Source organism: Callospermophilus lateralis, chromosome 1, assembly GCF_048772815.1.
Source record: "Callospermophilus lateralis isolate mCalLat2 chromosome 1, mCalLat2.hap1, whole genome shotgun sequence".
NCBI lineage: Eukaryota > Metazoa > Chordata > Mammalia > Rodentia > Sciuridae > Callospermophilus > Callospermophilus lateralis.
The window spans coordinates 164601307-164627538 of record NC_135305.1 but is presented as its reverse complement, the minus strand read 5'-3'; positions in this window follow the sequence as shown (position 1 = coordinate 164627538).

Sequence of the window (26232 nt, the reverse complement as noted above, 5' to 3'; positions counted from 1 at the left end):
AGAAGGAAGGGTATGAATGGAGAGGCAGAAAGAAGAACAAGAGGCTAAATATTTACTGATAAGACTATTCTGTATTTTCTCTAAATTAGTTTTTTTCTTCAATTAGATAAACTCATTTTTAGGGCTCAACTAACCAGTGTGCTAGGAAAAAAATAGCACAAATGTTTTTGATGGCTGCAGCTCAGGATCATTGACTTAGGTATGTCTGGTTCACTCTCCATAAAGTTTACTCAGAAGTGTTCTAATCTCTGCAACTTTCTCAATCAGGAAATTCAAATACAGGAGAGAAAGGCACAGATCCAAGAGTATTTCTTATATAACTTTAGGAACTGTCCTATAAGTTTATAGAATTATAAACATATAATTTTCTAATAGACTACAGTTTTCATTTCATGTGAATAGAGCTGTGCAACAATTCTAGAGCTCATTTTCCAATTCTATAGTCTCTTTACTTTCATCAGTCTCAGCTTTATTTTGTAAAGTCTTGCCTTTACTCCAGAAATTTGACATCAGTCGTTTAAGGCCAACTTTGGAGGGTGGGGGAAGACCGTCTTCAGTTGGAATATGTTGCTGGCCAAAGACATCAAGAAGATAAGAAAGTCTGAGTTAATGGCTTAAGCTATTAACTATAAACTTAGTTTTTGAAGAAAAGAAATTAAGTTTATTATAGCAATTGAGTTGCTTTACTAATAATTTATTTGATACTGTTTTAGGTTCTAAGGGCTGCCTTATAATTAACCAAAAGTGGGCTGGGATTGTGGCTCAGTGGTAGAGCACTCACCTAGCACGATTGAGGCCCTGGGTTTGATCCTCAGCACCACATAAAATAAATAAATAAAATAAAGTTTAAAAAATTAACAAAAAGTGAGTTGGCATAAAACAACAGACCTTTGGAGGATGCAAGTCTGAAGTCAAGATGCCAGCAGGACAGTACTCCCTCTGTAGCTTCGGGAAAATGTACATCCCATTCAGTCTGGGTCCCCAGCATTCCTCACATTGAAGATCTCTCTGCTTCTGCCTTCACACACTATTTTTTCCTGAATCAGTGTCTAAAGTTCAAGCTTCTCATAAGGACATCAGTCTTATTGGACTAGCCTCCCTTCTCTCCGTGATGTCACCTTGGAGTTTGGTACACAGCTCAGCAGTGCCACACCTGCCTGGCATACTTGAGGCTCTGGGTTTCATCCCTAGCACAGTGAACAAAGAATAAAGTAAATGATCTCTTATTAACCCAATAAAATTTGTAAGAATTCCGTTCTCAAAAGTGTAAAAACTCTGTTTACACTTGTGAACTCCCAAAGCTAACTGTTTCCTGGCCCATTCCCTTTCTTCCCTGACCCAGGGCAGGAACCTGCATTCCTCACAGGACACACCCCATCTTGTAGCCCCGGCCCCAACAGCCTGGGCTCAGCCTCCCCCCACCCCACCACGCACAGATGTACGCAAGATTCACTCAGGCACCAAGGCCTGCTTCTGCGCTGTGGGTTTCCCGGCAGCCTAGAAGCTGTGGGCCTTCCAGTCATGGAATCCTTCCTGCTTACTGGTGCTGAGGCTGCTCCACTTGTAATCCTGCGGCTTTGTCGCTCTCTGGAAAGGTCTGGCGGCTGCCCCTTACCCACTATGGGTCCAGGTGAGGATGTGGGGTCTCCCACAGGGGCAGCCTGGCTCTCACCACCATGTTTTAGGGAGTAGGGAGGGCTCCAGTGTGCCCAGCAGTGTGTGGGGGCGCGGGCCTGGCTGGAGAGGGTAGGGAGACTGGAGCTGGGCAAGAGTGTGTGTGGGGAGGGAGCACTAGTGCTGAGGCCTGTGTGGGGACGGGGCCCTGGCTAGAGTGTTGGAGTACTGGAGCTGGGTGGGGTAGTGAGTGGGGAGAAGTTTGGTGAGGTGGTGACTGCAGGGGGTGGTAGTGCTGAAGTCTGTGGGCCCTGGACAGTGGGGCAGAAGATTGGGGTGTTTGTTTCCGGTGCTCCTGGAGGTGGCTGGTGGGTGTGGCAAAGGTAAAAGGATAATGGGGTAGAAAGTGAGGGTGCTTTTCCTGGGTGCTCCTGGAAACTGCTATGTGGGTTTGGCAGAGGTTGTAGGATAGTGGGGCAAAGAGTGAGGGTACTTTTCCTGGGTTTATTATAGCTGGATACTGCTGGGTGGGTTTGGCAGTGGTTGTAGGACCCATACCTGGGTGCAATAGTGGGACAGTGATGGGGTGTACGTTTGAAGGAAAGCTGGTGGAATTGGGGCCCTGGCCTGAATGGGGGAAGGGTGAAGGGAGAAGACCAAAACACATACATTGAAGGGAAGCTTGATTTTAATATTATAATTATGGGTATATCATATTTTAAAAACTGTACTGTGAATTTTATCTGCCACTGTTTGCTTTGTTTTATTCTCCAAAAGAGAAACTTATAATTCTAGTGAGTTAGGATTCTGAGGCATGAACATTGAAATTTCAAGGCTAGGCTGGGCAACGTAGACCCTGCCTCAAAATTAATAATAATAACAATAATAATAAAGGCTTAGAATATGAACAGTGATTGGATGATACTGGATATAATCCCCCACAGTATCAAAAACAGGAGAAATAGGTGAAAACAGTGAAATAGGCTGATTGTTCATCAATTAAATAGGCCGATTGTTCATTAATTATTTACAACTCGTAAATATAAAGAAAATAGAGGTATTGCATGCTATTCAATGTTTATAATTACATGAATAGCTGTATATTTCAAAGGTGCCTTATGAACTCCTAATAAAGCCTCTTATTTGCATAAGACCCCTCAACATTTTCCTGTGCCTATAGCAGTTCAGCAGTATTGGTTCTTCTAAGTGAAGAGGAAATCCAATGTCAAACTCTGTGACAGTGATGACAATACATCATTGATAAAGGTAGATGTAGCCAAGAGTGTCTGCAGAAAATGAATTAGATTGAAATGCTTTGCAGAAATTCAGCCAGTGAAAGCTAAGTGAGGTTGAGGGGCTTGCCAGGGGCAGGAGAGGGAGAAAAAGTGTGATTTACAAGCCTCCAGTCCTTGTCCATATTATAAATTTGATGATTTCAATATTATAATAGCTTACCATTTGTCTTTCTATTTTATGGAACAATATATTTTCCCTGAATTGTTTATTTCCAATAAATTACTTTTTGAGTTGAAGTGGGATTTGTGGGTATAATGTAAAAAAGAATACCCTTTTAAACATTGCATAACATCTTTGAAAAGCAGCAACACACCCTCAACATGATTTTGTAAACATTTCCTGGGTGTACATTTTTGCAACATTTTCTTGAAAATGTTAAGTAAGGCCATGTGGTCACAGCAAGAAGGAGCAGTGTGAAATGGAAGATAGCACAGGCCACTGAAGGAATGTGATTTCTGGGAACAAGAAATGCAGGTAACATAGAAATCAGAAAAAAAAAATGCCAGCCAGCAAAAGGGCACAGATGGCTTTCCTAGTTTTTGTTACAATTCACTTTGCTTCACCTTAAGCAGCTTATACATCGTGGTATAGAAGTTCACTGTTTTTCTTCCAATCTTTCTTTTGGGTTTTCATGCAAACATAAGGTACTTTTTATTTCCACTGTATCTTTCATCATATTGACACTGTTTGGATGGCAACAAAAGTATAAGTAAATCAGTTACAAAGGCTCATCAATACATTACTGTGGTGGTCACAATGACACTGGGAACACCTGGATTTTGTTTGTTTGATGCTGGAGTCTTCTTATCTTTCAGAGCATCTGTTAAGATGCTAAAATAATTGCTACCTGGTTGTCTAAAATTAACCCATTCCAGGGACTAGATAAAAAAAGTTTAATTTTTTTTCAAATTAAAAAAAAAAAACAGGAAAAGTAAGAAGTAGTGTTTTTTTTTTCTTTCATACAAATATATTCTAATAAGCAGTAAATGAGTTTGCAATGTTTCTTTTAAAATTGTCTCAACAGTGTCAGAAAAAAAGGCACCCTTGCTTCAAGTTTGCTCCTTGAAGTATAGAGGAAAGGTAGTCCCTCACCTCTTTCCTGCCTCAGAAGTCCAAAGTAGGGCCACCTGCTGGCACACCACATGAGAGCTGGTTTTTCACACTGATTGCTATAATATCCCTATAAAAACACCTGCTTCATCACCTACTCTCCTATGACGAGCATGGCTTTTTCCACTGACATAGTTCAAGAAGAACTACAACACCCATTCCTGCATCTGGTGTCCTGGACAGAAATTTCTCTAGGATGCCCAGCCAGCAGGGGAGTTGCAGGATCCTGAGAACCTGGAAGGGCTGCCCCAGTGCCTTGGCAGTGTAGCCCAGGTATTTGCAAGGATCCATTCTTGCCAGCAAGTAGCACTGTCAGACTTGGGAACTTTTGCCAATCTGGTAGGTGCAAATGGCATCTTATTATTGTTTTTAATATTCACTTCTTCCTGATGAGGTTAAGCATCTGTTCATGTGTTTATTTGCCATGTTTTCTCCTCTGCAGTTAACCTACTAGGTTGTTTTTCTCTTTATTACGGACTTGAAGAAGTTTTTCTTGTATATATTTCAATGAATAATCCTTTGTTAGTTAGCTGTACTGCCAATCTATACCCCCAGTTTATGGGTTGTTCTTTCTCTGCTTTCCTTGTGTATTTTGAGAAGTTTCAGTTGTTCATTTAATGTGGCTGGACTTCTTGTTTTACTTTCTTGGATGGTTTCCGTTGAGGTCTGTGTTCTCTGTGTCTATTTAATACATTTTCCCCACCTTAATTTCATAAAGTCATAATGACTTTTTTTGTGAGAAATTAAAGTTTTGTGATGTTCGCAGTAAACATCAGTTGAACAGTGTCTATTTTTTGCAGGGTGGTCCAGGATGGCATTTCATTTTCCCCTATAGATAGCTGAGTGTCCAGCTCCAGTTTTTAAGTAGTCAATTTCTACCTCATTCCACTTCAATTCCACCTCTCTCCTATATCCCAGTGCACTTTTCAAAAGCTTACAGCAATTCTTACACAAATCTGTGGCAAATCTTTTTCAGATTCAGTAAATCTTCATTGAGGAAATTAGATACCAAACTAGTTCAAAGGAAGTCAGAAGAATGGATGCAGTTTGAGCCAGTTACATAGGAATTCTTAACGTAAGATGACTATGTCAGATACAGAACTGGCTAGCATCTTACAGAGCAATGAAACTTTACCCTCAGGGTCCTTCTCAACCAGACAGAGAGCACTTCCCTTTTTTCCAGACAGATTCATTTGCATTATGTTAATTTTCTACAAGTACTTGCTGTACTTTATAAGGTTTGGATCCTTATCAGCAATAGTAAGTCAAACAAGATTGGATTCCCCTAAGAGACTCACATGAGGCTGATTAGTCAGATAACTCTGGCCAGAGGTTTTCACACTTGATCAAGCATTGTGGAAGTCCCCAGGAAGACTGTAAAAGCAGGTGTGGGCATTCCTGTGATCCCTTTGAGAGGCTTAAGAATCTTCACCACTAACCTCTGTAGGTGCTGCTGCTGTTGTTGCTGTAGGGATCCAAAATTGACAGTTTCTGGGTGCCTGCTCCCCTGGGCTGTGTATTCTTGTGCACAGGGGATGCCTGGTTGCTGCTATTGTACAGAAGCCTTGGGGGTACTAAGTGTGGGGAGCCTCTCACCTCTCTGCTTATTGGAAGAGTGACAGGGCTCTCCTGGCTAGTTTCTTTCATATACATTTAGAGCTAGCTTGGTAATGCATATGAAAAACTAACCAGTGTTTTGACAAGAATGCCATTGCACTCAGATGAACTTGGAGAAACCGATGCCATTTTTCTTCATGGAAGCCCTTGTGTATCAACATGGCATTTCATCATTTATATTGCTCTTTGATAGTATCTTTCAATAAAACTGTTATTTCATCCAGAAATTTTGCATTTCACTGAATTTATTGCTAGTTATTCATTAGGGTTATTTTAAAGAGTCTTTCATAGAAAACTTTTGGATTATTCACTCCATTTCCATTTATGTGAGAACTAAAATGTCGAAATTTACATCTAACTTTGTACATTTTTACTTCTTACTTTTCATTTTTTGGCACAATTTTCATTGTTGATTTCTTGATTTTCCTTTTTTAGTAATTTAAAGTTATATACTTTATTTCTTTTAGGAATAATTCTAGATAGTTTAACATGCATATTCAAAACTGAAACTGAAAGTCATATTACTTTTTTTTCTTTCTGAATAAGACATAGAATCTTGGAGCTTATTTACTCTTATTTAGTTATTTTTTATAAATACTTAGCAACTTAGTTGCTCATATTTTATTTATGTTATAAATATCTAATTTAGAAATTTATCACTTTATGTCACCACAATACACGACATGTGTTCCTGTGATTCTGTGGCCTTGGACTCCCCTCTTTTTCTCCAGACATGCATCTGGTCTTCATTAAGAATATCCTGAGTCAGTCTCTGTGATGCACTCCTGTAATCCCAGTAGCTCTCAAGGCTGAGACAGGAAGTTGTGAGTTCAAAGCCAGCTTCTACAAAATTGAGGTGCTAAGCAACTAGTGAGACCCTGACTCTAAATAAAATACAAAATAGGGCTTGGTATGTGGCTCAGTGGCCAAGTGCCCCTGAGTTCAACTCCCCCCACCCCCCCAAAAAAAACAAAAAATAATATTCTGAGCTTTCACAGGCAGTAAGCTTTCTTATGTTTATACTTTGTCGAGAGCATCTCTGTCTTATCTCTTTTATAGAACAGTAGTTTCATCGGTTAAAAAATTCTAGAGGGCTATTTATTTTTTCTCAGTGCTTTAAAGATACCGTATTGGATTTAATGCTGCACCTCTGTTGGTGTGTCCAGGAACAGATTTCTATTTATACTTCTACAGAAGTATTGGGCCTCCTGAGTCCTTGGATTTTGCTTTTCAGCAGTTCTGAAATAATCTTATCTATCACTGCTTGGTATAGTTCTACTTCTACCAGAATACTGATTCCAGATAAGGATTATCTCCCCCATCTCTGCGTCAATGACATGTTCACTTCCCTATCTTTCTGACTCTGTGCTATACATTGGTTAATTTCTTTAACTCCATATTCCAATTTACTAAATCTCTTTGCAATTGGGTCTAATGCACCATTTAATCCATCCACCAGGTTTTTATTTCAAATATTGTATAATTTTTGCTTAATGTAAATGTTTGCTATTTTGGATATTCCCATATTGTTGCCACATCATTTGACAATACATTTGGTATGTTCTAGTCAATTAGCTTTATTTTGTAGAGCACTTAGGGATTTACTGAAAAATAGAAAAAAAAGCCCAGAGTTTCCCTGGACCCACTTCCCTGACACCTCATCCCCTATAATTGGCCCTCATGGCAGGGCAATACATTTGCCCAGCTCATGAACCAGTACTGGCACACTGCTATTAACTACTGTCCATAGTTTTCATAGGGTTCAATTTTCATGGTGTTCAGTCTGTGAACACCATGAAGTATGATCACCATAGCATCATACATAATTAATTCATTCTCTTAAAATTCCTCTATGCCTGCTTTCCATCCCTCCCCAGGTTCATTCACCCTGACAAACACTTGTCTTTTCACTGTCCTCTGTGTGGTCAAGTATCATCACCATAGCATCATACATAATGAATTAATTCTCTTAAAATTTCTGTATGCCTGCTGTCCATCCCTCCCCAGGTTCCTTCACCCTGACAAACACTTATCTTTTCACTGTCCTCAGTGTGGTCTTTTACACAGTGTCATGTAGTTAGAATCAGGCAGCATACAGACTTCTTGGATTGCTTTACATCACTGAGTATCTGCCTTTGAATTTAACTCTATGTATTTTTATAGCTTATGACTCACTTTTTATCACTGACCAATTTCCACCTTCAGATGACCCAGTTTGTTTTTCTAGTCACTTACAGAAAGACATCCTGCTTGCTTCTGAGTTTTGACCATTGCGAATAAGGCCACTATAAACACTCATGGGCAGAAATTTGTGTGCATGTAACTTACCAACGTTTTAGGAAAATAACCAGTGATCACTGGATCATGTGGCAACCCTATCTTGGCTTTGTGAGACCCAGCCTGCCTCTTTCCAGCAGCTTTCCACTTTCAGCAATAGCAAGTGAGCTCTCCTGTCACGTGACCTCCTCGCTGACAGTTGCTCTTTCTGCTATTCTGGATTTTGGCCACTCTGGCAGGCATGCAGTGTTATTTGTTGTTTCAACTTGAATTTCCCTGATGATATGGGATGTGGAACAGCTTTTCTGGGGCTTATTTACTGTCTGAATATCTTTTTGTTAAGGCATATGTCCAGGTCTTTTGCCCAACTTGTTACTGGGTTGTTTGTTTTCTAATGAAGAAGTTTGAAGTGTTGTTTGTATATTTTGAATTCCATTCTTTTATCATATGAGTTTTGAAAAAAATTTCTTCCAGGCTCTGGCTTATATTTTCATTCTTTTCATAGTGTCCTTCACAATTTAAGTTTTAATTTTAATGAAGTTAACCTATGCATCTTATATTTCATGGACTTGATTTTGGACCATGGTTTTGGTTATAATCCCAAAGCAAGCTAATTATTTTATCTAACTTATGTGAAAAGAACCAAAATATACCTCTGAAATTTCCCCATGTCTACCTGTCAAGCAGGAGTGTTCCCAATGACCTAAGCTGAAACTTGCCTTATAGAGGTTCCTGTAGTGCAACTGGAGAACCAAGCAAAGATTTTTTTATGAGGGAAAGAACCTATGTTATCTTCAAGTCTTATAGTTTTGCATTTTACATTTAGGCCTATGATACTAAATATTTATGATCCCTTGCTGAGTTAAGTTTTATGAAGGGTTTAAGTTCTGTATGTACGTATTTTCACAAGGATGCTCAGTTAATATAGCACCATGTTTTGAAGCTTATCTCCTCTCCAGTGTGTTGCCTCTGCTCTTTGTGACCATACCTGTGTGGGTCTATTCTGTTGCCTGGGTTACCTGCTGTGTCAAGTGCAGTGCTATCAAGATCACAGTAATTGTCAGGATCAGGTAGTGTCAGTCCTCCAACTTTGTTCTTGGCCTAGTAATTTACAAAATGAAGAAATTAGATATGTATTTTAAAATACTATATACAAGTATTTCCAAATCTGCAGAATGTGTAGTCTGATTCTGTACTTTTTGCTGCTCCTCTCCCTGCTGCATTTTTATTTATTGCGAATACTGAGCTCATGTTTCTTAGACATTTTATGCAAAAATTCTTTGAGGCCTAATCTGAAGGTTTTTTTTTCATCATAAAAGATCTTTGCTTGGTTCTCTAGTTGCACTACAGGACCCCCTATAAGACAAGTTTTACCTTAGGTCATTGGGAACAATCCTACTTGACAGGTAGATGTGGGGAAATTTCAGAGGCATATTTTGGTTCTTTTCACATAAATGAGAAACAGACACTTTTCCTTATTATCATGTTATATTAGTCAGGTATAATTGTCAGATAAAATACAGAATATCCATTTGGATTTCAGACAGACTGTGAATAAAGCCTTTCTATCCATAATACACAGGACTGACTTAGACAAGAAAATTAGTTGTTTGCCTGAAATCACATCCAACTGAGTCTACTGGAGCTTGTCAGAGTCTGCCAACCTAAGCCAGAGTGCTTTCAAAACAATTCATCTTCCCTTTTGGGTCAATGTGAGGTGCTCCAGTTTGAAAGTCAGTGGGTGTTAGAGGAGCCCATCACTGTCTCCTTAGAAAGCCCCAAGTGCTGCTGACAGTAGGGCACAGCTGTGTACATTTGGGTATCCATGATACTGTCTATTTATTCTTTGGTAGCTCAGGGTTGCACTAGAATTTTAAAACACCTTCTCCCCAGCATTTGGGAGCATTTTGAACCAGAATGTTGCCAATATCTCATCCAAGCTGGTTTGCTTGTGCATTTCTCATCCAAAGAAAGAGCACTCCTCAGAGGAGACACTGGGGAGAGGGTGGTGCTTCCTGGAAGCCCCAGGAAGGTCTATGCACTGTGTGCCCAGGGCCATAGAGAACCTGGACCAGGGTCTCCACCTGGCTGGTCTCCATAGCCTCAGCAGGTGCCCAGGCAGAGGATTCAGAAAACATTAAAAGGACTCCACCACTAGGCCCCCTGACCAACTTGCAGATCAAGATAGTTTAGAGACAGTGTAGGTGTCTATAAAACCAGAGGGTCAGAACGTAAATCTGTGTAGGCCTGGCCATGTGCAGGCTTCAGCTGTGGGGCTAGGCAGTGATAACCACAGACAGCAGGTAGAAAGAGAAGTGTGGCTCATGTAGAAAACCTCTCTAACGGAGTAGGTAGACCCTTAAGGGGAGAGCTTGCATTCAGGGGTCCCTGGGCTTGGATATGATTTTAACCAAACCTCCAAATATTTAAAATTGAGCATATAGCTTGACAATTTGGAACTCCATTTCCCTTAATTTAAACAATAAACACAATAGTGTGTGTGCAAAAGACCATGCAGGGAGGCACTGGTGTCCACTCTGGACTGGGAGAGCAACAAAACTTCTGGAGTGACCTGCTGCCCTTAACCAGGGACAGACTCCCTGGGAGGCATGGCATGACATGCCCCTGCTCTGGCATGCAGGCAGCAATATCAGGTGTTCACAAGCAGAGCAGGGGAGCAGGACAATGCCAAGATCATGGGGCACAGAGGCTCCCAGGGTGAAGCTCAAGCTCAGAAAATGTTACCAGTGGGACAATGGGAATACACAGTCATTTCAATGAAAGTTAAAAAAAATAAACAGAAAGGATTAATGAGGATAAAAGAAAGTGGATCAAATAAAATAACATAAATTTGTTATAAAAATTAGATTGTTAAGATTGGGTTAAAACATTTGAAATGCCATATGGATATCCAAAAAGAGACTTTAAAAATTGATAAGATAAAATAAAAAAATAAAGATCATGAAACAGCACCAAATAAATGTATGTAAAATAATAGGAAGTTGTCAGTATTAACATCGAGGTGCAAACTCTTTCCAGCTTGTGTCAGCTCAGCCTCTTGTGATGAAAACTTGAGTGAAGGGCTGCATGTGGACTATGGTGCCAATGTCTGGGTCACATCAAATGAGCAGATCTGCAGTGCTCTGTGGTCCCATCTAACCCTTGACACACATGTCCAAGCTCTCAGAGGTGATCCTCCCTTCTCCATGAGCACTGCTCTGAGCCTCCCTTGATTCTGCTAATTCTGAAGCTGGCTGGATGCTGGAGTCCCCTCTGGGGGAAGTGGCAGTCTCACTGCTTATCTAACTGATGCTATGTCTATCACCACCATCACTCTAAGGATGGACCACCTGACTGCAGACTGCAGGACTGTGCAAGCTCCATGCAGTCCCATTTCAGCAAGTATCACCATGCTCCAAATGTTTTTTTCAGCCAACAGAGTACCCCTTAATCCTTATTGACTGGTCTGACTCTCCATAGTGTCCTGACATTTCCCTGACATCTCATTTATATTCAGTAATGACCTTGGAAATAGCTCCCTTCTCCAACACCACTGGCTTCCTCTTCCTTCTGCTCCTTACAACCAGCTCAAGTCTCACTTTCAAGAGTTTGACTTCTCTTGACACCTCACATAAGTAAAACCTTACAGTGTTTGCCTTTTGGGGACTGGCTTCTTTCACTCAGCCAATGTGCTCAAGGCTCCTTTATGCTGTTACCTGTGGAAGTAGTTTGTTCCTTTCTAAGGCCAAACACTGTTCAGTCATACTGACAGCACAGTTTGTCTTTTCAATCTTCCATCCAGGGACACCTGGGTGCTTCTGTATTCTCTCTGTGGAAAATACAATGCTGCAAACACAGTTGCACAAATGTGTCTTCAAAACCAGTTCTTTAGCTGGGTTCTAGGATCAGTGTGACTGCACCGCATGGTGATCTTGCTCTTAATTTCTGAATGAAACTCCATGCTGTGTTCCACTGTGGCTGTACATTTTGGCATCCCCACCAACAGGGCCCAGGGCCCAGGCACCCCTCAACATATTCATGCATCACTTTCCACATTGTTGCTTGCTGTCCTCCTAACACTCTGAGGTTATACTTCTCTGTGATTTGGTCTTACCCCAAGGGCTTCCAACTCTACCTTTTGATCTCTTCTGTCTTCCATGGGAGGACGTCTATTCCAGTCCTTTGCTCAGTTTTTAAATGGGGTATTTTTAGTTTTATTTATTATTTTGTTTTGCTGTGGGTGCTTTATAGCAGTCCTTCATCCATTCTGAATATTAACTCATTGAAAGCTGTGCTATTTGCAAGGGCCCCCTCTCAGTGGGCTTCCAGCTTAGTACATGTGGATTGTGTCCTGCGGTGCACATGCACGACATGTGATTTTCCTGTGGTCCATTTGGTCTTTCCTTTATGCTCTGAGTGTAATATCTGAGAAGTCAACAAAAATCCAGCCTCATAAACACTTTCCTGCTTTCTCCTGATAAGGTCATATATTTAGTCTTGAGCCTGAGTTTTGGATTGTTTTGAGCTAACTTCTGTGCATATGTAAGGAAGGACTTGGCTTTACTCTTTGCCTTGTGCATGTCCAGTATCCCAAGACCATTTGCTGAAGACTGTCAGTTATCCATGGAGCCATCCTGTATCCTTGTCAGAAATCACTGGATGCACATCCAAGGGTTGAGTCCATCCACTCACCCAATTGCCTGTTGGCTTCATATCAGCCTCACAGCCCTCTGCTCCCTGAGCCTTCATAGTGAACCCTGAAATCAGGTGGTGTACACCTAACTTTGCTCTCCTTAAGGTTGTTTTGATTATTCAAGGTCCCTTCAGTTTTCATATGATGTTTTGAATTGATCTCTCTATTTTCACATCAGAAAATGCTAATGGAATTTGTTTTGGTACTGGGGATTAAACACAGCGGTGCTTTACCACATCCCAAGACTTTTAAAATATTTTCTCTAGACACAGGGTCTTACTGAGTTGCTTAAGTGCCTCACTAAGTTTCTGAGACTGGCTTTGAAGTCATGATCCTCATACCTCTACCTACCAAGCCAGTGGGATTACAGCACGTGCCACCATGCATGGCTTACTAATGGGATTAAATCAGGATTTCATAAAATTTTTGAATTTCTTTGGTGGCACCCACATTTGTAGTAACTTTCTCAATGCAGGATGTCCTCCATTTATCTGTCTTTAATTTCTTTCAATGACATTTTATGACATTAGTGTACCAATTTTTCGAATCTTTAAGTTTATCCCTAGGAATTTTTTTATTTTTGATGGCATTATAAATGAATTTTTTTCATAGTTTTCTTTTTCAGTTGTACACTTGAAATATAAAGAAATAAAACTGATTTTGTTGATGATTTTAATGTTATAGCTTTGCTGTATTTCTTTATTCTAACAATTTTTTTTCATAGAATATTTTGGACTTTAAACATAAAAGATTCTATTGTTAACAAACAGATAATGTTACTTAACCATACCAGTTTTTCAATGTTAAAGAATTTATAGGTCATATAAATTAATGATAATCATAGTTATAAAAAATAAAAAGCTAACTTGAGAACATAATGGCTATAAAGTTTTCTCAGGGCACAGCAAGGTCTGGGATGCAGAAGGAAAGCAGGTAGGGTCCTGGCACAGTGAACCAAGAGGGGCAGCAGGAACTCCAAAGGAGCCCACTGAGGCACTTGGCATGATCAAAAATCATGAGAATCACTGTAGACATTTCTCAAGTCTAACAGATATTGAGCTCATTTGGTTGTAGTTTCTAGTTTAAAAAAATACATGTGAGTAATCTTTTTCTACCTTCCTCAAATCCTAAATTTATTAGCCCACACCTGGTGAATTATTGCTTTTCCATGGATCAGTTCCCTGCATACTATTTCTTTCCAGACACACAAAGCAAAAGTGTTCAAGACTCCTGAAGCTTCAAATCACCTTCCAAGCAATGAGTAGAAGCCCATATGTAAAAACACAGGGCACCACAAAAGCTCTGAGGTTTGCTTTCAAGAGAAAAGAAGAAAAATTAAGGATCTGTATATTAGTTTTGATAAACTAGAAAAAGAAAAAAAACAAAAAAAGACTATGAAATAAGGCCAATAAAGAAGAAAAAAAACTGGAAGCCAGGTCTTGAGGCACATGTCTATAATTCCAGTGACTCAGGAGGCTGAGGTAGGAGGATCACAAGTTAAAGGCCAGCCTCAGTAACTCAGCAAAACCTGTCTCAAGGACAAAATGAAAAGGTTTGGAGATGTAGCTCAGTGGTAGAACACTTCTAGGTTTATTCCTCAGCACTTTAAAAATATATATAATATATATTTATAAAACTGTTTTATATAAATATATAAGAATTTATATACATATATATATATATATAATATATGTGTGTGTTTATGCATACATATATATGTCCATAAAACAAATATAATAGAGAAATGATAAGGTTTATTAAAATGTTCCTTTGATAACACAATTCAGATGCACATGAGTCTCAGTCAGACACAGATTAGTGATCTCTTGTGTGTGATGGCAGGGAGCGGTGCCTGGAGTGTAACCTAGGGCCCTGGGCATGCTGGGCAAGTGCTCCACCTCCAGCCCACAAATTAGCGACCCTAAGGGCATAGAGACACAATCAAACATACAAGAGTAATAGTTAATATAATTAGAATCAAATATTAAGCATAACTCTAGAAGGGAAAGAGGAAACTGCAAGCAATTATCTGGAAAGTGATCACTAAAAAAATGATCCCAGAAAAACTGGAAATTTGACAAGATCAGTTATTAAAAATAGATTGAAAAATTGTTATTGACTGATCTTTAGAAAAGAAAGAAGCAATCAATGAAAATTTAGTCATAGAAAAAGTTAATACTCAGTAAGGAAGATTTGAAAAGTCATATCACACATTTTTTAAAGCACTAAGAATTTACACTTCTCAATGTTTACTGCAGGATTAAAATGCTGCCTGAGATGTCACTCACAGATAAACACAGAGGCAGAGACCTGGAGAGAAGTGGGATGCAGGTCACTTGAGAAAGTGTGAAATGAGCTGAGCAGTGTGGTCCTGGGGACCCTGGCAGACCCAGGAGGAGAGATGTAGAGCACCCCCATCTCCTGGGAAGCTTTGTTTAGGGTAAGGGTAGGCACACAGAGGGAGACCCAGCTTTACCAGGAGTCCTGCCCACTGTGTGCATGAACATGCTTATTTGAGCAGACTCAGAAGCAAGGTGTTAGGCATGTGCAGTGGTTTAAGTCCACAAGTACAAGGCTTGGGAGAAGCAGGGCCTCTATACAACCAAGCCATTCCACACAGGTGTCACCCTTTACCCACACTCTGTGCATATGTGTGAGACCAATGAAGGCAAAATGACCATTAGTTTGCTGATGGTAATGGTGGTGGGAAGCTGGCATTTCTGGTTTTTTCCTTGTGTCTCTCTTAGGCATTTGTAGAACAGTGCAAAGCTTTACATTTAGCCTCAGCTATTCTATACAATGAAAGGCTCACAGAAGGGTTGAGAGGATTCACCCATGCCCAGGCTCCCCACTCAGTTTTCTCCCTTTCTATCTCTCAATATTCCTGTCATGTTGGCATAATTGGACTCTTACAGTCAACAAAACAACTCTGACATTTATAAAACAGGATTCCCACTTCAGAGTTTCTCCAGGTGGATTGCAATCAGGAGTCTGGGAGAAAGACCCTCAATCGCTGCTGCATTAGTTTTTCTCACAAGTAGACTGGTGTTATGGGTCTGGGGGAGGAATACCCAGACACAATATGCAATTCTGTTCATATCTGATCTGGCCACAGAAAATTGAGGTGAGGTCCCTGCTGATATTGGCCCTGATCAACTGGCTGAGGGATCTGTCACACATCTCCACTAAAAGTGACTCCTTTCTTCCTCCATTGAGTACTGGTATCTCAGGCATGAAGTTTGGAGGGTTCTGTTCCCCTGCCTCTGGAAGATTATTATGCCAATTTATCCTTTCCTAAATCTCTTATAGCAACCTGCTATTGTCATTTATACACTGAGAGAGAATATCTAACTTTTCTTTCAAGAATGCATAGTAGATTTAGTGATTTACTTCTAAAGAACAGTAAGTAGTGAAAGAAGAATGGATGGTCTATAAGACTTGGTTATAAAAGGCAAATCATACCAGTAGTCCAGCATCCACCTAAACAGATTCTAATCACAGGTCCAGCTGATGTCTCAAATGACAGCCAGCATTGATTAGCTTCCCAACAAGTGAGTTTATTGAAAACTTCAGAGGATTCTGAATGCTGATGCTGAGTAGAGCAGAGGTGAATTTTTCCTGCCAAGTCCTGTCCAAATTGCAGGTTTCTGACAAGTGAATGTTTTCATTGTTTTAAGTCACTCGATTTTGGACTTTCATTTTTTTATTTAGATTCACACAAACACTAAATAAATATTTTCTTAATCTTTAACCTAATAGTCCACTCTATATTGCATATGTAGCTTGAATTATATTACACTGTCTGCAGTTTCCCACAGGTACCTTTTTTTTTTTAAAGATCAGAAAACATTTGCAGTTTATATACATTCTTTCCTGAACATTTCCTAAACACCCACCATTTTTGGAAAAAGTACTATAATTTAAGATTTAATTCATGACACCATATCTAAGTGCCTTCTCCCCATAGCCCCCAATTTGCACTTTTTTACCTTAACGTCAAATATATCTCATGCTGGATTAATATGAAAATAGATTAATGGTCTGTAAGTACAGTTCATGGAATTAACATATACAACCTACTAAAATATGATCACCAAAATAATGTAATTTATTTGTTACATTTCTAGGAAAAGTCAGCCTTGAAAGCTTAAATTTAAAGTTAAATTTAATTCTTCTGTTTCTCTCTCTCTCTCTCTGTGTATGTGTGTGTGTGTGTGTGTGTGTGTGTGTGTGTTTTCTTAATATCACAGGGCTGGGAATTGAACCCAAGGACTCATACTTGCTATACAAGCATTCTATCCCTGAGCTAATATTCAGCTCTTTTTAAATTTTGAGACAAGTTCTGACCTTGACCTTGAACTTGCCATCCACTTTTCTCAGCTTCTTGATAACTGGGATTATAGGAATGTGACCCCATGTACTGTGTCTAAGTCTTTTTTTTTATAGAACAATTTTTTTTTGAGAGAGAGAGAGAGAGAGAGAGAGAGAGAGAGAGAGAGAGAGAGAGAGAATTTTAATATTTTATTTTTTAGTTTTTTTCTGGCGGACACAACATTTTTGTATGTGGTGCTGAGGATCGAACCCGGGCCCCACGCATGCCAGATGAGCGCGCTACCGCTTGAGCCACATCCCCAGCCCCCTGTGTTTAAGTTTTTAAAATTTGTTTTAATTATTTAAATGTGTCTAATAGTTAAATCAATTTTTTACTTTCAATAATTAACGTGTAAACTTATATATAAAAATAAGCTTATTAATATTGATTTATATGAACAAACACACATACCTCGCTTAAAAGTCCCTGTAGTGAACGTTGAATTTTCTACTTCTCTTGGTGAATGTGTTCCTAGTAAGTTGTAGACCTCTACAGCCAAGGTGCTCTTGATAGGAGCTGCTGGAGCTCAGGTACTGATGCCTTGCAGGAGCTAATTTTGCCGTCACCAGGGCATGGGAGCCATCAGAGAACGTGAGCTGATGGAGTGCAGGAGCCGCCTCAGCTGGAGCATTGAATTTGCTGGAGTGCAGGAGGCAATTCTGCTGCCTGAGTGTAGGAGCCAATGACGTTGCCAACCGAGGTGGGACCCAACACCACCTTGTTGGTGGAGTCCAGAAATCAGGATCCCCCAACACAGCCAACAGAGTACCTGAGATGCTAGAGTGCAGGAGCCAATGCTGTTGCAGCTGGAATGTAGGAGCTGCTGCCACCATTGCTCACAGATGCCCTCTATGGGATCCAAGTCGAAAAAGGTAGGTACTGAGAGCCCCATCAGGAAAGGTGCAGGCACCTTGGATTGGAGGATAGCAGCTTCTGGAGAGGTACTCTTTGGCAACTGGAGTTGCCACAATTGAGAAGAACTCACCAGGGTGGGAATTTTTCCCTGCAGTGCTGGAAGTGTGGCCTGTGAGTTTGGGGGTTGTAGGGCTTGAGGTAAGGTGATACCTCTTGTGTCCTTAAGCAGTGTGTAGGTGTAGATGCAGCATGAGGATCCTTCAGGTGGGGTCATACCATGTGGTGTCTTGGTGGAATCCCATTTTGTGGAGGTATAGATATGTGGGTCTCAGTGAGAAGATTTTAAAGGAGAATCAAGCTTCTGGGGACAGGAAGGCCTTTGTGGGGGGTGATGTGGAAAGGGATGCCAAATGGAGCCCAGCTTTCAGCAAAGGGGAGAGGCTCGGTTGGGGCCATAAAGACTCCCTTCCACACCCCAACATTCTCATTCCTGTGAGACAACTCTAGGAGTCAGTGGGCCCCTTCACTGAGGGTTACAGGTCAGAGTGTATGGACTTTGGCCTATAGGGTCTCCTCACCCCTTGTTTTCCATGACAGGAAGATGGCAGGTTTTTGCTGGCTCTCTGTCTTTTCACTCTCCCTTAGGCCATCCTGGAGGTTAGTCTGGCCTATGAATTCATAGTCAGTTACCTTCCACGTCCCTATAGAGGTTGGGGATTTTTACAGTTGTGGAGACTAAGGATAGTATTTGCATGTCTGGACTGTGAATGTGTGGGTCCACGAATATGGCTGTGTGTGCATGAGGACATGTGGCTGGAGAATGTGTATATGAGAATGTATGTGCACCTGTCTGGAGATGTCCAAGAGTATATCTAGGTATCATGGTTATGCATATCTGTGTGCATGAACAGTTTTTGTGAGTCTGTATTTGTGTGATGCATGAGTTTATGGGAATGATTTTGACTATGACTATGATTGTGTGCTTGTGTGGTCTGTGTGTATTACCCTTCCCTTGTTAGTGCCTCCATCACTCAGCCTGGTGCCACATTGCAGCTATGTTTGCATCTTGCAAGTTGTCAGCCCAAGAAAAAGGGAATACAAAATAAAGGTCACAAAATAGAGAACTAGAAAAAAAGGCAGAGGGCAGAGTGAGGGAGAAAAGGTGTGAACAGAAAGGGCTAGAGCATTTAGGGAAATCAGGGGAATGGGAAGTTGCTCTTAGCCCTGAGTTCTTCCATTTTGGAAGGTGCTGCAGCCAATGCCCAGAGGTAGCATATGACACTGGGCCACAGATATCTGCTCTCAGAGCACTCTTGAAGCTTGGAGTGTGCATGTAGTGGCAAGTTGGTGCCATCTTGGATCATGAGTGCTTCATTGGTTTGCAAAGGTAGCAGCAGCACCTCTGTGAAGACAGGCGATGGACAGAGGTGCAGCTCCCAGCAGGGACTCAAGAATCTAAATACACTGGCTACCTGAACATGAGCAAGAGATGGTGGGCCACATGACCTCAGCATTTTGATAAAGTGCAGAGGACCTGCGTGTGAAGGCCACCTGGAGCTCAGCTGTCAGGTAAGGACTGCACTCATTACTTGATGCTCAGTCAAGCAAGTGGCAGTAGTGGATGACCTGATTTCTTGGTTTAGCTCCTTGCTAAAGGAGTAAAATATTTTATGTGCTAGTAGGAAATAGGAAATGTTTTTACTAGAGGAGTTGAAAGAAGGAACTGTGGAGGGAACAAAGAGGTTTTTCTGTAAATTTGGGGCTGGGATGGTGTTGAACCTGAGAAGGCAGTCTGTTGTGGAGTTGCAGCTCCCAGACTGAGGTGGGAAATGCCAAGGTGCCAACCAATGGGATGTTCCTGTAATGGGATGTAAATTAAATGAGAGCTGGCCAGGAAAAAGCCAAAATCATCCTACCCAGCTTACTTATGCTTGTATTTCTTGTTCCTTTAATGCTGGATCCTAGGCATCAAGCATCCAGGTTGGCAGAGTTGCTAGGCTCTGGGTGTGAGTGTATGTGTACTTGTGCCCAGGCCAGGCTTGTGAGCACAGTGTGGGTGGGACCTTCATTTGATTTCATAAGGTGTTTAGGAGAGCATGTGCACCAATCTCCTAGAGGAACCACTTGAATGACACTTAAGGGATCCAAGCGGTAAATGTTGATCTTAGAGTAGCGCAGGTAAATGTCCTTAGCCAGGCTGTGCTTTTCTACTGACCCAGAAAGTCTATACTCATTTAGCAGTGGCTGCTGAATTGCACTGAAACTCCTCTCTGGGACCCTCTCCAGGCACAGTCTCTTTACAGTAGGGCTAAATTCTGCTTGTTTTCAAAGGGCAGATGCTTGGAGGAGCAAAACTCCCTCGAACAGATTTTGCTTGTGTGCTTGGCTGGTTACATGTTGCAATTATGATCTTGATCTTGATCTATGCTCATGCATGTGTGTGACTCTTCTTGCATGCGGGTTGGAAGTGAAGAGAAAGCAGGAGTTTGGGTATTGCCTGGATATATGGATAGATATCATGCATGCAAACCTTAATTTGTGTACAAGTTTTTTTATGAACCTGTTGGAAATCTGTGAGGATATGTGTCCCCTACTCCTACTGTGGATCTTGTTTGAAGTGTGAATGAACGGATCTTTTTGGAAGAAAAATATATTCATCAGAGCAATTGTGTTGATAATGACACTGATTATTTAACTTTGCATAGACCTTTCCTTTCTTGATTGACTTCTGAGTTCCAACAAGACTAATAACCTATGCCCTGTTCGTGTGTTTTTCAGGTTTATTATTTGAAAAAAGTAAGCATGGTTCATAATTATGTAGTCCAAATAATTATGTATTGTAAGATCATTTTATTCCATGTACCATTCATCACTATTTTTAAAATTAAATTATTTATTCTAATTTGTTATACATGATGGCAGAATGCAACTCATTTCATGTTACACATACAGAGCACAATTTTTTACTGATTATACACAAAGTATGTTCATACCACTTGTGTCTTCATACATGTACTTGGGTAATGATGTCTAACTATTCCACCATCATTCCTCCCCACTTGCCGTCTCCTTTCCCCTCCCTCCTCTTTGCCCTGAAGTTCCTCCATTCTTCTCATGCTCCTCCCACCCTCAATGCCATTATGAGTCAGCATCCTCATAGCAAAGAAAACATTCAACCTTTGTTTTTTTGGAGATTGGCTTACTTCACTTAGCATTATATCCTTTCAGCTTCATCCATTTACCTGAAAATGCCATGATTTTATTCTCTTTTAATGCTGAGTAATGTTCCATTGTGTATATACACAGACTTTCCCTATCCATTCATCTACTGAAGGGCATCTGGGTTGGTTCCACAATTTAGCTATTATGAAATGTGCTTCTATAAACATTGATATGGCTGTGTCCCGGTAGTATACTGTTTTTAAGTCCTTTGGGTATAAACCAAGGAATGGGATAGCTGGCTCAAATGGTGGTTCCATTCCAAGTTTTTCCAGGAATCTCCATACGGCTTTCCAGAGTGGATACACCAATTTGCAATCTCAACAGCAATGTATGTGTGTGCCTTTTCACCCACGTCCTCGCTGGCACTTATTGTTTGTATTCTTGATAGCTGCCATTCTGACTGGAGTGAGTTGAAATCTTTGGAGTAGTTTTGATATGCATTTCTCTAATTGCTACAGATGTTCAACTTTTTTCATATGTTTGTTGATTGATTGTATATCCTCTTCTGAGAAGAGTCTGTTCAGTCAGTTCCTTGGCCCATTTATCAATTGAGTTATTTGTTATTTTGGTGTTAAAGTTTTCGAGTGCTTTATATATCCTAGTGCTCTACCTAATGTGCTTGTAATAAAGTTTTGCTCCCATTCTGTAGGCTCTCTGTTCACCTCACTGATTGTTTCTTTTGCTAAAAGGCAGCTTTTTAGTTTGCATTCTTCCCATTTATTGACTCTTGATTTTAATATTCTTGCATTATAGGAGTCTTATTAAGAAAGTTTGGGCCTAATTCAACATGATGGAGATTTGAGCCTACTTTTTCTTCTATTAGACACAGAGTCTCTGGTTTAATTTCTAGGTCCTTGATCCATTTTGAGTTGAGTTTTGTGCATGGTGAGAGATAGAGGTTTAATTTCATTTTGTTCCACAGGGATTTCTGGTATTCCCAGCACCATTTTTGAAGATGCTATCTTTTCTCCAATTTATGTTTTTGGCACCTTTATCTAACATAAAATAATTGTATTTTGGGAGGTTAGACACTGTGTCCCCTATTCTGTACCATCGGTTTACAGGTCTATTTTGGTGCCAATATCATGCTGTTTTTGTTACTCTTGTGCTGTAGTATGATCTGGAATTGTAATGCCACCAGCCTCTCTCTTCTTGCTAAGGATTGCTTTGACTATTCTGGATATCTTATTTTTCCATAAGTAATTATTTTCTATATTTGAAACATTGCCCTTTGTATTTGCTTTAGAGAGAGATCATGTATGAATATGTATTTTTCAGAAGGCAGAATGAGGAACTAGAACAAATACAGAAATTTAGACAGAAATGTTGTGACCACCTATCAAAGAAATGATTACTTTCTGTTTCAAATATCTTGAAATAGATAAACACATTGTCAGTGTACACTCTTGTAATGAGAGCTGACATTGCAAGTTTATTTGGACATAAAACATGATTTTCCCTTCAGAGTGTGCTTCAACTCATGTGGTTCCCAGCCTATGATTCCAATACTAAATAGCCTGTTCTTGAGTTTTCTTTACATGGTTTGTCTCAATAGCTGAATATATAATTAGTTATTATACAACTTATAATTAGTTATTATGGAGCTACAAGGAATACTATTTTTAAAGGGGTTTTTATATGAAGATATAACTTTAGCTTATATTTCTGATTGAAAAATAATTATGTTGTAGGTCTGATTTAAATGTTTTGTGTAGGTTGGATCCTTTGAGATTTAATATAACATGATAATAGTAAAGATAAAATTTTTCCAGTAATGCTGGATAGGGGATTCTGGGATGAAAAATAGACTTTAAAAAGTTTTTGAACAGAAAATTACTGACACCAAAGTGACATTTGGAAAAAAAATGTATTGAATTAAGATTTGGAGAAAATAGAACTGTTATAATAATTAGAGTTTTGCATTAAGTCCCCATTAAAACTTATTTTTATTTTTTTTAATTTTAGAGAAATGTATGAATACATATTATCCTCTATCTTCCTGGGGACAGAGTATAATAAAATATCATTTTATTACTTAAGGTTATTTAAGACTGCATAAACATTCTTTAGTACATTACCTTCCCATTAGTTTCTTATGAAGAACAATGGTTATTTTCTTTTTTTACTTTTTTATTTGTTTTAATTGCCTATACATGACAGCAGAATGCATTTTGAATTTTTGTACACAAATGGAGCAAAACTTTTCATTTCTCTGGTTGTACAGGATGCAGATTCACACCATTCATGCAATCATACATGTATATAGGGTACTAATGTCTCTCTCATTCCACCATCTTTTCTACCTCCATACCCTCTTCCCTTCCTTCACTTCCCTCTTTACATTTCAAAGCTTCTCCATTCTCCCCCTGCTCCCCATTACTAATAAGAATTTACATATAAGAGAAAACATTTGGCCTTTGTTTTTTTTAGGATTGCCTTACCTCACATAGCATGATATTCTACAACTCCATACATATACCTGCAAATGATATTATTTCATTCTTCTTGAAAGCTAATTAGTATTCCATAAATTTTGTACTTAATTTCAATCTTTATTCCAAAGTTTCTAAAACATTAAGAGAGCTTTTAAAAACAAATATAATCTTATGACTTTCTAGTTAACTTTTTTAAAAAAGTTAATTTATATAATTTAAAATTGTTCTATTTATCCTTAACTGTTCAGGGTTTATAAATATGACTTTTAAATTACAGCAAAAATGCTTTCAGGGTATGCTTTGAAAAATTTGAACTAAATACAATAAAGAAACAATTCACCAGATTTTTTTTCCACTCCACTTTTAGGAAATGAAGGTAATTGTATTTAAAACAAGCTAACTTCAAGACTGTATTTTAAAAATCAACTTCAGGGTATGTCTAAGGGTTTGAATTTTTCTCTACCTTTTTCTCCAATGAGAATTAATTTTTATAAAAGACCCTGAGAAAATAGAAGACATTTAGGTATCATGTAAAGTTCAATGATGTCTAGTATTTTTTGTTTACAAAAACATTTAAAAAATGCCACACATCATTGTATTGTGCTTTATATTTTCCCGTGTGATTTTGCAAACATAAGTTTTTTTATAACATTGTTATGAGATGAGCAAGGAAAGTTTCATTTTTCCTAATTTACAGGTGAGAAAAGATAACACTGGAGATCATAAAGCTAATTAGTGACAGAACTGCAACCAGACCCAAGATGCCTTTTTCTCTTCTCTTGTATTCTTCCTCATGGAAAAGTGTTTAGTTTATAAATTTGTAATATGCAATCAATATAATTTATACTACTTTAAAAATAATTTATGTCCCTCATAATCTCCCATTTTTCATCTGTCTGCTTCTGTCCCTGTCTGCCATCTGTATGCTATTGCTTTCAGACTCTCACAGACCTGAAAGAATTCAGAGTATGGGAGGGCAAGATAATAGCATTGGAGAGTTCAATTTGACAGCTGGTAGTGAGCAGCTAGTGCTGAGGTGCTAAGGAAGGTTAGAGATTGAGAGAGAAAACAGAATGTTACTATAGTTGGGGCATTTTGAGCAGGGATTAGCAACTTTGTCCTTTGAGAAAAGTTTCTCTAAGTTTATTAGACCTTTAATGGTAAGCAGTTGGAGTACTTTTTCTTGATTTACATAAATTTTGTGTGTATAAATATGGTGAGTTGCTATTTTTAACTTAGTTTTTGTTTTATGTGAGATACAGATACACAGTGATATCTGTCTGCTTCTTTGAAAGGCTTTCAGCTGCTGAGGAAGTTTATGCTTTCAGTTTAAAAGAATTGATTCCCTGGAAAGCACTGAAAAAAGGAGGACATTTCAGAATTATTTTCAGATTATTTTTCATATTCCCTTTTGATACTATAGGTTATTTTATCTGTTATAGGTGTTAATCACTTTTATATGAAGTAAAAATTTAGACTATATTTGGAAAAAAATACCCAGCTATATCTGATTTTCAAAAGATGTTTTGTCAAAAGCATAAATTAACAGAGGTGACAAGTTAATGGAGGTGGACAATTGGGTTCTTTCACGTTATTTGAGAAAACAGCATATGCTTGCTGACTTTAGGAATCATGGCTGGTGAGAAATCACCAAAGCTTTACCAGAGGCAAATTTATCATAAACAAACTCCATTAAAATCAACACGTTCCAATTTCTAATAGTCATAAATGTTTCTAGTATTAATTAATTAATTAATACTTTCTAGTATTAATTAATTAATACTTTCCAAAAATTTCAAATCACATCTCCAATTGCAGCTAATTTGTCCATTTTTAGGAATGATTAAATATATGCTAATATTTTATTAATTCATACTAGTAGTCCAGATATAACTTAATAAAACATTTTCAGTAAATCACTTTCTTCCTTTTATGTATTTACCTCTTTGACCTGATGAAATTAGTGAACTGATTTAGAAGACAGAGTTAAGAAAATACCACAGGTCTTACAATGTCAAATATTGATTATTGGTGGAACACATAAGTAGAATGGAAAAATACGTAAGAAGAGTTGATTGGAGACTAAACTATTTTGACTCAATTCAATCTATATATTTCTAAGTTCTACATATTTTTAATTTCTTTCCAAATATTTTAAACTTATTGTTAACTACATATACACCAATAGAATATATTAAATATAGGGGAGTTTAAATCAGTTTTTTAAATAAATTGTGTAGTTTTAAACTAGTTTAGATTATAGTTCATTGCCTCACATGGCATGAAATAAAAACATCTTATTTAACTTGTTCTCATCAGTTTATGAAGGCAATCTCCCTCTCACTGTCTTGAAAAGGTCACAGTGAAAATAAGTGCTGACAAAGTCGCTCTCCCACTGTCTTGACAAGGTCACAGTGAGGATGAATGCTGGCAAAGCCACATTGGTTCGTGGGAAACCAAAACCGTGAGACTCTGTTTTATGTAAATGGGACTTTTCATTTTCATGCTCATGTTCCTGACAGAAGGCATGAGTATGTTAAATGCCAAACTAAATTAAATTTCAGATGGCTATAACATAGCAGGTAGTTCATGCCTTGAAGGCTGTTCTACTACCCCTCAGCACATCAAGGACAAAGTAGAAAGCTGCTCTACTGTCTTAGCACATTGAGGACAAAACTGATAATGGACAACAATCATTCTCTGAAAGGTCATGAGAATTTTAGGTACCACATTGATTATAT